The sequence below is a fragment of the Tyto alba genome, unplaced genomic scaffold (genome assembly GCF_018691265.1).
Source record: "Tyto alba isolate M040663 unplaced genomic scaffold, T.alba_DEE_v4.0 Super-Scaffold_41, whole genome shotgun sequence".
NCBI lineage: Eukaryota > Metazoa > Chordata > Aves > Strigiformes > Tytonidae > Tyto > Tyto alba.
In genome coordinates this window covers 6,165,250-6,177,632 of record NW_024881317.1, presented here as the reverse complement: position 1 = coordinate 6,177,632, position 12,383 = coordinate 6,165,250, and positions in this window count along the sequence as shown.

The following is a 12,383-nucleotide window of genomic DNA, read 5'->3' as shown; positions in this document are numbered from 1 at the left end:
ATCGTGATAGACATTTCCAAGAAATTTCAATTTCAGAAGCCTCTACGGTCAACTAATAACTTATTAAATATTACTCAGTCATTAAATATCTTCAGTTTAAAAATGAATATTTAGGGGATAGACATCTGGTAATATGTCTTAATCCTATTTTTAGATTAGATCCTCTTAAGAAATTCCCATATGCTTTCAGATAAAACTTGAACCTTGCTAATCTTTCTGAATATTCTCTGACTGCTGCTACGTACACAACGGCCCCTAAAAGCTGTACGTAGGGGTCATGTTTGGGTTCACATTTCACAAGGTAATTGCACTCCCTCATTTTCATGTGTTTTAGCACTAGAACCACAATAAGGGAGGAGGTGGAAGGAAAAAGCAGGGAGAGTCTAACAATAATGCTTGCCTATTAATGAAATTACTAGAAACAGACCAAAAGTCAGAATCAAAAATAACCCTGACATTAATGGAATACTTATTTGAATCAGTTGGATAGAAAATGGCTCAGTGTGTTGGGAACTAACTAACAAATATATGATTAAATTAGTTCCCAGCATTTAAAAAATTCTTGAAGTGATCTCTAGTATAAACCAATGGTGGGTGGTGAGTGTCTTTAGCAATGTTCCTGGATTTTAACAGCATTCCTTTATCTAAATATATTTCTTAGAGTCACAAACCCTAAAAGGTATAAAATAAAGTAGATTGAGATGGATTAGGTTAATTAATGGGTATGAACTGGCCTTTCACCTCAACAATTGTAGACAAGTTCAACCTAAGAGCTTAAATCAGAGTTTGCTGTTCTAAGCTCTAGTAGACATTAATTCACATCATATAATTTGGCAGAGTTGGCCCAGAAATGAACTTGCCATGGATTTGACCCTCTAAGTCAGAGATGGGGCAGCAAACAAAGAAAAAAAAAAAAAAGAGAAAAAAAAAAAAGAAAAAGAAATAAAACCACAATGTCTCTAGCTGCTCCCCTGGCTTGTGGATAAAACAAGAGCATGTTTTGTGGATTTACCCACACATATACTACATGATTTTGTGTGGAGATGAGCACGGCAGACCCAAAATGCAAAGTAAAGCATTGAGGGGAGTTATGGGACACATTGTGGAGTTTCAGTTAGAGACCTGATTTTAGGACTCCTGGTCTCTTTTTGGGGAGATTGTGCCTTGGCAAATGTGTGCTTTGAGCTCGTACTGATGGACCTTGCCTGTTCGCACAATTTCTCTGCACATACAATGATACAACCACCACAGCTTTACAAACATCAGCACATTGCATATGCAGTCACACAGGAGTTACAGTATCAGACTAATTTCTCCACTCTTATTTGCATGCCTGCATCTCTGCAGGGGGTCACACACATAGAAATGGAAGAGAAATAGATAAAATGCATTCATCCTTTTGTTTTGTTTTTATTATCTACCTGGAATTCAGGCATGAAACCACCAGATCATTATTCACTGATAACTGCACAGGCAATAGCAAACTGCTCCACGAATAAATCTTTTTGCCTGAATAAAGCAACGGCAGTCGTAATACGCATTTAATGGATTTATCAGTTTTACATTAAATGCCTTTTATTTGAAAGCCCAATTAATTTCATAGATGTTCCCTTTAGGTCTAAGCAGCACCGTTTATGGTGGTCTCCTGCTGCAGCTGGGTTCACCTGGGGAACACCATGTGTTTGAATGTATACGTGAGCATCCATCACATTTATTTGACTATAATAAGCAAATATAGTGAGCACCACCCCTGGAAAAGCAAAGGAGGGAGCTTGTCTGTCTTTCACTTTCCCTCCTGGTGCCCCTCCTGACCTCCTGTGTTGCAGACCAGCAGCAGCACCAAGCCCAGGGCACCTCATGGTGCGGCCATGGCTCGGCAGAGCGGGCTGGCAGGGATCAGAGACCTGTGAGCAGCTGAGTGGCGAACAGATTTAAGGGAAGCTCTTTGTCAAAAAACAGGTCAGAAGAATAAGATGAAACACTCCTCCAAGCCTGTAGGACCATGGCAGTTATTTGTGAATATTTGTATATTTGGCAGCAGGATTATTGTTTCACTGCTAATGTGATTTTTTTTTTTTCCCAGCCCTGTGTGGCTGTAATATACATCACAGCCTTTACATGAAGGTTATGGTTTAAAAAGAAAAAAAAAATAAAATAAAAAAAGAAAATAAAAGGAATGTAGTGTTCTAAAAATAGGTTCATGCATTTGGAATTGCATTCAGAGACCAGCAACCACTGATACCATCACAGACTGATTGCTTTTAACTTTTCACATGCTGTAGGCTCTGTGTGCAAGCCAGCTGAAGCAAATATCTTCTGTTTATATGGATTTGGGATACACAATAACAACAAAGGGAAAATATGCAGAGCACTGACAATGTCTGGATCATTACTGCAGTTAAATCTGTCAAAAATACATTGTTTAAATAAATTTTGTCAGATAATGGGGCTGGGCAAGGAACAAAACCATGTGCAAATTAGTTATTTCCTAGTATTACTTTTGCATCTAGCTCTACTAAGTAGTTTATGCATTAATAAGGTACTTAAGTTCTTCAGTAATTTCAGTGGGACCTACACCTTAGAGGGAATTTCAATAGGAAATTCTGTTAACTTGCCATTCTTTAACCAATTTGAAGTTAATTCAGCCAATGACTGTTTCACAGTTCAGTTAATACTTTTATAGCTCTCTTGTATTTATTTACTATAATTATGTATAGAATTAAGTCTATTTTTGTTTTAAGTTTATATTGTCTGTTTTGTTTTGCAACTTCTCTACACCTTTTCCAGTCAAGATAAGTTTCACAGAGGGCTGTGAACCTCATGCTGTCCTGAAGAGGAAGGTTTCCCCAAAGTCAGTCTATGCATGGGGAAAGATAAAGTCTGCAAGAGCAGAAGAGTTGTGGGATCAGGAGATCAAATTTATAGAGGTTTCATGCTGTCACCAGCTCTGAATAAACACATTACCAGAGAGATGACGTTCCCCTGTCTCATTATACAGTGCTCCTACTGATCAAAAAAAGATAGGAAAATATTTTCAATGTATGAAACCACTCTACCCTTTCTCCTCTACTTTCTTTATTTAGTATATCTCTTTTCCAGTTTGTGGTAATTCTCTAATTGTTGTGGGTTACTATTTGCTAGTTTTGCAAAACACAAATTAAATTTGTACTGGTAGGATTTTGCATTCCTTTCCTCAGGAGCAAAAAAAAAAAAAAAAAAAAGTGAAAAGACCAAACTGACAAACCATAATGAACCAAGTTCAGCTCAGGTGAATGCAGAAATCGAGGTCAAAATCTTGTTCCACAAGGCTCTACAGTGTAATCAGAGTAGAAAGTTCCTAAAATACTCAAATTACTCCGTTTTATATTCCAAGTGAGTGAGCAATTAAAGAAAGTTCCATAATGGCATTAACCAAGCACAAATTTCTTACTAAAGCTTTTCATCATGGACTCTCAGCATTCAGCAGCATTGCACTAAAGCTCAGTGGAAATATTTCCCTTCACAAATTTAGAACTCTGTCTGGATGAGGTTTTATACTTACCTGACTCTAGGATCTATTTGTCACACTGTGTTATAGACAAAGTTTCTCAAAGTTGCAACCGGGCTGCATTTTATATAAATACTGTATTTGGCATCTATAACAAATTTCACAAAGAATGAATAATCTGCATGAGTAGGAATGAGGAACGAGAAAAGCACTGGCTACTGATAGGGACTGCATGGCATGCAAAATTGGGTCATTGACTTCTGGCCTTTGACAGTCTCAAGGTTAGATCTGGCTTACATCACAAGTGAAATGATCATAGGGGTTTTGCTTCAAAAATTAACACTCAGTTTGATTGAGTTTGACAGAAATAGAACACAGATGCCAAGAACCAAGTCAGACAGAACTGGGTTGTTTGGTAGTGCATCTGTTGATGGCAATGCTGCATTTTTTCATTTGCCCTGAGCCAACAAATATAAAATTAAAAAAAAAAAAAAATACCTGGTTCTGGTCTGTAACATAAGAAACTTTTGAAAAAACATGGCACTTTTGACACCATCTATAGCATATAGAATACAGATTGTAAATATGTTGGTGAGACATAGAAATGAATATACTATTTTCACAAATTAAAGCAAGATTTGGTTTTAGATTAGACCAACTCAGAATCTGCCTGGTACAAAAGTCACTTAACCCCATGATGACATTCTACTTGTTAGATATTATCTAGTGAAACTCCAAATCTCAAAGTCCAGCTAGGAACCAAACTTTTAATATTTGTGTGGTCTAAAAATCTGAAAATATCTGGTCCATCAATTAGAATACATCTTTTGCCTGTAAATTAGGGGAGAACTTAGTTAGAAAACAGGAGTTCTGTGAGGATTTTAAGTGCGTTCTCCTTTTAGCCTGATCCAAATTGCCATTAGAATAAGAAGTTTTTCTCATGGTATTTCAGCCTCCACATCTACTCCCAAACAGGAAGTGCCAAAATGTGTACAAATAACTTAATAAAAAATAATTTGAGACACCACAAATAAAGAGAAAAACATTACACTAACTTTCACATCCTTTAAAATTACTTCAGCTCCATGAGAATGAAATACAAGGAGCTCCCACAGAAGAGGTCCCTGTTCCTTCTCATAGAATTCCTCAAATGTGACCTTATGGAAGGTTGAAGACATTGCTAATGCTGAAAGGAGGGGTTCAAATCCACTCTATGGATTTAGTCACAAAGGCTAGGTTTTTTTAGGTAAAATGTTTTTTACACTTGGGGTCTGGTCCTGAACTCCTGAGTCAAAGGAATATCCATTAGGCAGGGAAAGTTAGCAATGTAACTGTATACAAAAAAACTGGTTCTGGCCTCAGCTGTACTTTGAGAAGATCTGAAAGAGTTTACAAGATTGGCATTGACTTCCTGAGGAGCTGGGAAAAGCGATCTGCTTATTCCCGACAAGACTGAAACATTTCATCCAAATAGTAAAAATACAGCCTGTTGCTGTAACTACCACACTTCTATTTTACTTAAATGCAGAATACTTTTCATTATGCCAAAACTAATAAAATTCTAGCAAATGTGTCACTGTAAGTCTTCAGAGATGGAACCAGTTCTTTTTGGTTTTGGTTTGTTTTATAGCTGGATCACTATTGTATAATGGGATGTTTCATATATACTATTATTCCAAGGAACTATCTGGCTTGTTCTTCAGGGTTTCTCACCAGACAGTAGGTAAGGGCATGATGACAAAAGGACCCCTAATGACTCCTCCTATATAGAAGCCTGGCTATGAATTTAATGGTATTTTTCAGATGCAGAGATGGTGATCAGTTTTCTGTTTCAAAACAGGTACATAATAGATATAATACAGGGGTGGCATTCCCTCATGTGTTTTTGCTGATATGCTTCTCAAATAAATTCCAAAAGGTGTCTCTGAAATAGAGAAGTGAAGACTAAACTATCATATATTCATTTTGCTATGTAGACACTGAAGAAAAACACAAAAACACCTGGCTGAAATGTGTTGTGAGACCCTCAAAACTTTCCAGAATATCCTATGAGTCTAAATAAAGGGCTCCACTAAACAAAAAGCAAAGCCGAAAGAGTTTCTCTTGTGCAAGACAAGGGAAATTACTTTGATGCCTAGAGGCACATGGAATAAACACACAGACCCTGGTCTCTCTTCCTTCTGCAGGGAGTGGAAGCTGAAATGTCCTCTTTTCTCCTGTCTCTGTGGATGCTCTACTTTTTTCCTGGACTTTGTAGCCCATGGTTTCAGAGGTTGCCAGGAAAGCTCGAGGATTTAGGCTGGCTGGGAATCATTCTGGTCTGTAACACCGTCAATGTTCAACCTTGTCTGCTCTTCCAACCTAAATCAGCACTGAATGGTAAGCCCCATTGGGAATGTTTAAGTCAGAATGCTCTTCTGATCAAATAATTCCCTTTTTTCAAGAGAGATTTTCCCAAAGAAATTGTCCACTTTGCCAACAAACAAATAAACCACAACCCACTGAGGAAATCTAGTCTAGTGGAAGAGGCTTTTTAATGTCTTTTACTAATGAGAATGGATCTCTGAGCTGAGATCAGGTCTGTGCATAAAATGTTGGGCAAACACACCTAATTTTTCTTGCAGGGAGTGTGAGGTTGACAAAGCCTTCCAAGAGGAAATCAGTCCCAAGCCAGTGTGTTTTCTTTTGATTCTTCCAAAAACCAATGTTTTCTGGAAATCCCTTCTGGAAAGAAATCACAGATTTGTCTTTTCACACTCTTTTTGGATGGGAAAAAGTCAGAAACATGGAAAAGTCTGCGCATCACCCAACTCTAGTCATATGATTTAGGATTTCATGATTATAATTAGGATAAAATAAATTTCAGTGTTTTGCCTATTCTGTTTTTTTTTGGTTGGTTGGTTGTTTTTTTGTTTTGTTTTGTTTTGTTTTTTCCTGTAGGGAAACTGAGGCATAGCTAGGAGGACAGATTTGAGTAGGAGAGTTGGAGGATTGTGAATCGGGTGCAGGGCTCCTAATTTCTGTCCAGCTCTCAAATACAGGGATGGTTACTACAGAGATCATGATCCTACTGGAAACATCTACACTGCCTTTGATAGCTATACTTGAAAAGAGAATCAGGCCCACAGGCATTTGCACTAAAGCCGATAGTATCTATTTGGTCCATCCCATATGGCACTCACATTTCAGCCATAGGCAAACCAAGTTTGCCAGCACTATCATATGCCGTTGTCACTGTCCTTTCCAAAGGCTTCCTGATATTTTTAGACTATTAAATAGCCTGAAATAGACTATATATATTTTTAGATATTTTCAACTTCTTTGAGCTACCTAGACAGAACACATTTCAGTGGTGGGACACAGTGTGGGCAGGACTTCAAATGTTACCACAATTTGGCCTTCATACTTCAAAATAGATTTAGCTAAAATACCTGCTAACACCAACAGGTCCCCAGAAGTACTGATTGCTCTGGGATGCTTTGATAATATTGTACATTTAATACATCTACACAGCAAATGTCTGCCTGAAATTTCTGCTTGCCCAACAGCACAAGTTCCTAAATGCTCACAAATTCGGGAGGTAGCTACTCAGCAGAGTTGTCCACCACCCAAAATAGTAGGAGCAGCAGGTGTGATGGAGTTATATTTCATCAACATGACATAAAACATGGCTCAATGACTTTATTTTAAATACTGTTCTTTCTAAAGCTTTCCCTTATAAAACTACAGGCATGGACCTGTCAACTGGGGGAAAAAGGATACCTTTAAATCTAGCCTGGCATGCATGTGTATATTTATTTTTATAAGTGAAATATAAACGGACATGCTGAGTTCCAAGTGCTTGATGGATAAAGGAATTAAATGATTTCATATATCTCTCTATATAAATATACAAAAAACTTTCCCCGATGGGTCACAGAGGATTTCATGTGGATGTGAACTCTGTTTACTGTTAGTATTAGGGAAATAGTGGCTTTTTAACAAGTTACTCATGCCTGGAAAAAATCCCAGTATTGCAAGTTGTCCTAGATTCTCTGCCAATTGTCCGTGGGAATCGTCAGGATGGGAAAAGTTCAGATGTGTTTTAAAGAACCAGCTTAATGGAAAATGGGAAGGAGAAAAAAAAAGTTACTGTGTCAATCTCCTGGGTAAGAAGAAGTAAAATGTGATTTGACTGTTTTATTTCTTCCTTTATCTTTTTTTTCTTCTTTCCTCAATGCTTTTGGTTTTTATTCTCACCCATGCAAAGAGTTTTGTTCAGGCCATTTGCCCTAATGAAGAATGGCTTCGCTTCAGTTCTTTGAGCAAAATCAACACCAGAGTCTCTCTCTATATCATTGGCATGTAATTATAAACTCTCGGGATTCATTTTTTTGAGCCTGTCAGAGTGTTTAGTGCTGTGCAGATGCCCAGGAAGCCCTGGGCTCTGCCTTCAGGGATTTTACAATTCAGAAGTTGATCTCACATGCTTTTGCTTACCCCACCAGCCTGCAAGGAGACAGGCCACAGTAAGCCGTGTGCTGGGGTGAGGGTTAGCAAAAAGGCTGAGGCTTGGCATCCCCCGTGGGGGTTTTGAGAAGAAAGAGTCAGCCCCTGTAGGATCCCGCCCCCCCCCCCCAGCACTAACCCCCCCAAATTTCTCCAATAATCACTTCTTTCCTGTTGCAACCAAGACTTTTAAAACTCAGGGCATTGATCCTGTCACTCCGGAGACCACCAAGTGACTAACAGTACTGGAGCAAGAATCCCTCATGGATGACACATTTCGAGAAGCATTAACCCACTGATTTAGCTTTAAATAGCAATGGTGTTACAGAACATGTCACTAATTATTTGCTTTCCAGCAACAGTGTGGTGCCTTCTGGTACGTGCACACACAAAAAGATGAAGGTTAAGTAGGGGGCTTTCTTCAGCTTCGAATAGACACATTGTGTCATCGTGACACCCAATAAATCCACCCGCCATAGGGGGGAAGGACTGCACTCTTCCACTTAAAATCACAGGTTCAGATTTTTCAAACACTCTTTTTTTCCCTTTTTTTTTTTTTTTTTTTTTTTTTCCCCCCCAGCAGCTTGTGCAGATACCCCAGCCTGAACCTTGCAAAGTGGAGGGAGTAAAAATCTAGAACCCATATCCAATCTCCGTGTCATACAACCAGATTCAAAAACCCTGTTTTGGAAACTAAAAGGAGCATCCAATATCATCTGGAAACAAGCTGTTAGTCTGGATGCATTTTTAAGATACAGTGTGGGGGGAAATATGGATTTTGTTGCGGATCCAATATTTTTTTCTTCTCAAGACCTAGCCAAAAATTAGCTTCATTTAAAGTAAGATTAGTCATTTATGGGAACCGGTCGTACAGTTTGGAAATTTTAAGGGAGTAGAGAAAGCAGCTTTTAAGTATCTTAAATATTTATATTTGAATAAAAAATTATTGAATACATTTAGCAGCTACAGAACTTGACATCACTGTTTTTCTTACATAAAGTTTTGCTAAACATTAACACTGCATGTTCAAATCTTACCCTCCCTAATTCTCTCACATCCCAGCACTGGTATTCCCTGAATTTGGGGGTTTAATTGCCCTGGGTTTTTTCAAATCACATTTTGGGCTTGCAATGGGAGATGCTGCCAGTCCCACTCAGTATATTTTCACATATATAAAACTGAGCTGAATTCTTTGGGGCTACTTTTGATTTATAGAGTTAAGGGGGTGGGGGGAATGCTTAGATGATGCTAGAACCCAAAAAATATTCACTTTATTTGTGGAGATTTTTATTATGATTATTGCTGTGATTACTATTACTATTATTAGAACAGGAAACTAATTCTTCATGTGAGATAAAGCCTGTTACCATTTTCACACACATTAAAAAAAACAACAAAACAGCCCAGTGTCAAGCAGCCTCAGAGTCTGTGTCATTCGCATTGCGCAGGTTTTATTTCCTTTTCTGGCCCCAGCTACGCAGGATTACCGTGTGATGTTTCTCCTCTGCAGCATGCCGCTGAAATGAATAAGATGCTGTTTACGACACCGCTGGCAAAGGGACATGACAGAGCAAGGACGTGATGCAGCCGGGTTGTGCAACATCCTCTCGAAAGGGGCCGAGCAGCGGGCTGGGATTGCCACAGCTTCTCTGGAAAGGGATGTACCCGCCGAAAGCTCCTGCTGATGCTCAGAGCATTCTCCTGCACAAAGCTCGGTGCAGCACAGAGGCAGGGCCGGTGGGGTTCTGAGCTTTTGGAGAAAGGTGTCATCACCACAGTGGCTTTTACGAAGCGTAGCATGAAAGGTTGGCAGCAGGGAAGTTTATTCTCTGCCTACAGACAGTAGCAGGCTCACAAGTTCCTAGTGAGCATCACACAGCAAAACTGTCCTTAGGAAAAGGGCTGTCGATGCTGTGATATCACCACTTATGCCATGTCAGGGATAGCATAAATTGCTACCTGTATGCAATTTGTAGGGCACTTTTGCCACAGGTCATTTCTGGGACTTAAAAAACATCCAAAAATAGTGCCAGGCAGATAAGATGGTTGGTGGTAAACCTCACAGGAGTCAAAACCCAGAGAAACAGGCTTCCAGTTAACTGAGTCTCAGTTTTTTCACTGAATTTTTTATTATTATTATTATTTCAGTGCTGCCAGATATTCCTATTATTTATTATTTTTAATGCATTAGTGAAGAGTAGTAGAGCCACAGACAAATACTTCTACAATTCCAAGGAATTTCTGTGCCTTCCCTTCTGTTTGGTTTTGGTATGAAATGATAAGTTGTTAGTATGCAAAAAACACACTTTCAACCAGAAAATGTATGCAGCTGGACAAAAAAAAAGTAGTTCTGTGAAACATCAAAATATTTTCTTTTGATTTTGCTTTGTCATTTTTAAAATTACACTTAGCTTACACCTTGAAATTTTCAAACCCTCTTTTCTGTAAAATGTGGAACTTTTCAATCTGAGAACATCAAAATAGATTTGGTTTTTTTTCACCAGAATAAGACGTTTAGACAAAAATACTTCCCCTTTCCCACTAATCCTTTCCCACTAATAATCTGACAGCTTGGAACAATGAAAAAAATTGTTCAGTGAAAATTATTGCTGGATATTTTGAAGTCTTTTATCTGGATCAGGGACCTGCTGTGTGGGGTGCAAGTCTGAGAGTCTTGTCTTGAAAGCAAAGTGACCTGTTCATCAGCTGCTGTTTATACAGAAAATTTTCTACCCAGGGGTCAAAATCAGAAGTACGTTAGAGTCAGCATTTGTTTACTGGCAGAAGTTCAGTCTGCAAAATAGAGGCTGTGTAGATTTTTAGCAGGTTCAACTATTCTTTTGACTTCTACCCAGACTAATAATGGGTGTCCAGGTTTCCAGCTGAGTGTTCAATGCTGGAAATACTTTTGCTCTCCAGCACAACCGCTCGAAGACATCTCTTCCAGGAGGAGTTCCCAGCTCAGGACAACCTCTGTCAACAAACAACAATTTCCAATGGACCAAATTCATAATCTTCCACTAAAACACCTTGCAATATGAGCATTCAAACACTTTAACCAGGAGATCCAAACCACCTTTTCACTTTGTAGATGGTGGGGGTGTTCCCATCACAACCTGCCTAATAAAAGCCCCTACCAAGTCTTTTGCAAGGCTCTAAGATTAATATTGATATAATGTCTCTATATTTCTACTTGGCACCTGTTGAATTGTTGTACTTGCCCATTAGCACTCCATTTAACATCAGAAGTCAGTTAATAAATTCTTCCTTCCTGCATAGGAAATTGACTAAAAGACACAAAATTAGCTTTTAAATTTTAAAGAATTAAGATCTCTACAACTCACTCACTTTTTTCCTCTATTACATTACCTTGAAAATGAGTGTCAAGCTGCATTCTCAGCACTGCTATAACCTGGTAAGTTCCTTTTGACTTTCAGCCTTTGCATTTAATGGATGGTGGAGGGGGAAGGGGGGCGGGGAACAATGTGCATCTTTTCTCAGCCTTTACCCAGGGGCAGTTCTCAGGAAAACCCCAGCTTGGCCAATTGTCCAGGCCTGAGGCCTGAGAGGTCAAAGAGTTCAGGCTTTTGTGTTGGGATGCTCTTCCTGGATTTCTTTACAGTCTTTGTCTGGTAACAGATAAATAACTGTTTGTTGAGGGTTTTTTTTCCCCATTCTGCAAACAAAAAAATGAGTATCAGCCCCCGAAAGGGTAACAGAATAGAGAGGGAGATACTTTCCTTCTTGGACACTTTTTATCCTCTTTTATTTTCAGATCAAAAAAGATAAAAGCTCATTAGAAACACCAGTTAGCTATTTTGACATCTTAGCAGCTAATCCTGGCTTTGTAAAGCATTTCTGAGAAACAGACTATATACAGAACCCCAAACTATATATGAATGTTCAGATCTCGAACGTAGTCCTAATGAGAGAAGCTCCATACCTGCAACATCAACATCAGCCTGAAACTCCAAATTGAAATGAAGTAAAGTTTGGGCTTGGTGCCCAAGCCACCTCTGAACTTTCCAACTTCTGCCTACTCCTGTTTCCACTACAGAACTGTTATTTCAGAAACATTATTACAGTCAGTAAGCCTGTCTCTGGCAAGATGTTATATATTCAAACTTCAAAACAAGCTGCTTTAAAATGTAGCTATTTATATGAAAAGGAAAGTTTAAAAAATCAGATATTCAGTGTTTGGGTGGGACATGGAGGCTGAGGAGAGGCTACAGTTGCATGTCAGTACAGTGCCAGTGTAATACAGTTGGATGCACATAATTACTGGTGGTGGGCTTCATTATTTCAATTTTACTTTCATCTTTTGTTTTGAATGGCCGCCTGTCTTGCCAGTGGTGTCTCAAGTAATCTTTGAGGATATAGGTGAATCCCACTTGTCTCGCTTTTGGGA